Source organism: Hydractinia symbiolongicarpus, chromosome 8, assembly GCF_029227915.1.
Source record: "Hydractinia symbiolongicarpus strain clone_291-10 chromosome 8, HSymV2.1, whole genome shotgun sequence".
NCBI classification, from domain to species: domain Eukaryota; kingdom Metazoa; phylum Cnidaria; class Hydrozoa; order Anthoathecata; family Hydractiniidae; genus Hydractinia; species Hydractinia symbiolongicarpus.
Window position 1 is genome coordinate 14264406 of NC_079882.1, and position 2360 is coordinate 14266765.

The 2360-nt window shown below is 35.6% G+C and overlaps 1 long non-coding RNA gene across 1 annotated transcript; it reads left to right on the forward strand.

Moving 5' to 3' along the window:
* The first annotated feature begins 202 nt into the window (after positions 1-202).
* On the forward strand, positions 203-1107 carry LOC130655391 (uncharacterized). Its single transcript, XR_008984644.1, has 2 exons — positions 203-256; positions 688-1107. It is a non-coding gene; the product is annotated as an uncharacterized LOC130655391 (long non-coding RNA).
* The last annotated feature ends 1253 nt before the right edge of the window (positions 1108-2360 follow it).

The window sequence follows — 2360 nt, forward strand, 5'->3', positions numbered from 1 at the left end:
GGGCGTTTTTGACCCACTTACCCCACTTTTTTTTATGGTCATTTCTTTAAAAGGTTCCGTGAAAATCTGGCTAATCGAGACCACGCCGTTTCCAGTTGAGATCAGGTCGGCATAGAGCTTTTGCCATGGTCACTTTTACTAATATCACGTGACCTTTTCTAAGATACTTAGCGCTTCAAACGGAAATTGCGTTGATAGCCATATTGGCTTGTTGGTCGCAATGGACAGAAGTTCATTTTCAACAAACGAAGAAAAGGTATGTTTAGCTACCTGATATATCACTATATTTTTACATGTAATGATCCCCTTCTTAGCATTTCTCACACTAAAAGCTAGCTAGCATAAAACTGCAGACTTAGCTGCAATAATAATAGAACTTAGATAGCAAACTATGTAACTACCTATAGCTACTTCTTGTTTGCTCTTTTTATGCTAACTAGCTAGCATAAAAAAAGAGCAAACAGTGCCATATAGCTAGCATAATACACTAGCTACACAGCTAGCATAAAATTAACTACTTACATGGGTTAAAACTACCAATGTAGCTAACATAAAATTAGCTATTTTTGCTAGCATAAAATCAGCTACATATCACCATAGAAAAGTTGTTTTAAACATATTTTCTAACTAGCTAGCTAACTAGCTATATATATACTACACAGTGAGTGAGATAATTCTACTCTTTAGAAATGTCCCATCACATAGATTGTTCTAGCTACAATCATCCACAAAATTTCTCGTCTCTACTGGCAATTTTATTCCAAAAACCAAGAACTAAAAAGTTTAGATATTTTGCAGATAGTATGTTCATGAAGGTATGTCACGTGTAATCGTTTACCTTGCTGAGCCACAAAGGTCAGTGTTTAACATGAGGGGGAATGGAGAGCCATATTGGAAGATTGTAGTTATATATATATTGTACGCACGTCCAGGAAATGTTTCATCAAATTGAAGATGAAACCGTTTGATCGATTACCATGAGGCACGTGGGAACTTTGTTTTTTATACGATTCATTGTACAATTCAACCGAAAGTGGCATCTAAAATTTTTCGCTTGCGAACCTAGGGAACTCAGTTCCACGCTCCGCAACACTTTCTATATTGATTGCGGAGAGAGAGCCATTGCTCGAACGGAGCTATTTTCCTCGTTCCCATAAATATATTAGAGCGTAACGAATTTCCGCGTTTTCTCCTAGTACATCAAATTTTGATGAAAACGTCCGACTTTTGACCCACTTACCCAAATATTTTTTATGGTCATTTCTTCCGCAAAAATCCGGTTGGTCGAGACACGCCATTTTCAGTTAAGATCAGGTCGGCATACAGCATTAGCCACGTGATTCATAAGTTACTCTTACTAATATCACATGACATTTCCTCAGATACATAGCGCTTGAAACGAAAATTTAGTTGATGATAGCTTGATGATAGGGTAGAAGGGTATTTTGAGGAAAACGAAGAAAGGGTATGTACAGCTAGTAGATCACTATTTCTTTACATTGATGAACCCCTTCTTATCCTTACTGCCACCTAAAGCTAGCTAGTATAAAACTGCCCACTTAGCTGGCATAATAACAGAACTTAGATAACATATAGCTAGCTTACTTTAACCGTTTAGCTAGCTATAAAAAAAGGGCTATAGCATAAAACTAGCTACAAAGCTAGCATAAAATTAACTACATAACTGGGATAAAACTACATTAAGGGGGAATAGAGAGCCATATTTTCATGGACAATTGTAGCTAGCTATATATATTGTACACACGTCAGGAAATAAACTTTTTTAACCCTGCCGCTGAGCATACACCAGTGCGGCTGAAGTTACAGAAGGGAAAATTATTTCAATACTCGTTCAATCGTCAACATGTATTAAAAATCTCCAAGTGTATTCATTCTTTCTTACCTAATTTCACGATATGTATACAAATAATGTCCCAATAATTTCTGTTTTTGTAACTTGACCCGATCCTTACACATGTGGCTCTAATGATGTTTTTGTTCAGTCTGAAATAAGATATTTTTATCCTATTGTCATGAAGACTTGTTTGCAAACAAAACATATAGTGCTATTTGATTTTTAGCTGCACTGGCTAACAACAGGCTGTTTCTGCTGTGTTTTTGTAAACCGAAGTTGCAGTAAAGGTTTTTTTAAAAATGTATTACGGCTGTCCGATTTTATGATTAATTTTTGAAACTTTTCCCATAAAATATTGCAGGATTCTTTAGGAGCTTAAAAACAGGTTTTGAACAGTGTTTTTATTTTTAAATGATACAAAAACTTTTCCGCAAAATAAAATTGCTGAATGATTGTTTTAGCTGTGTAGGATAACAACAGGGTGTTTACTGTCTGTTTATGTGAA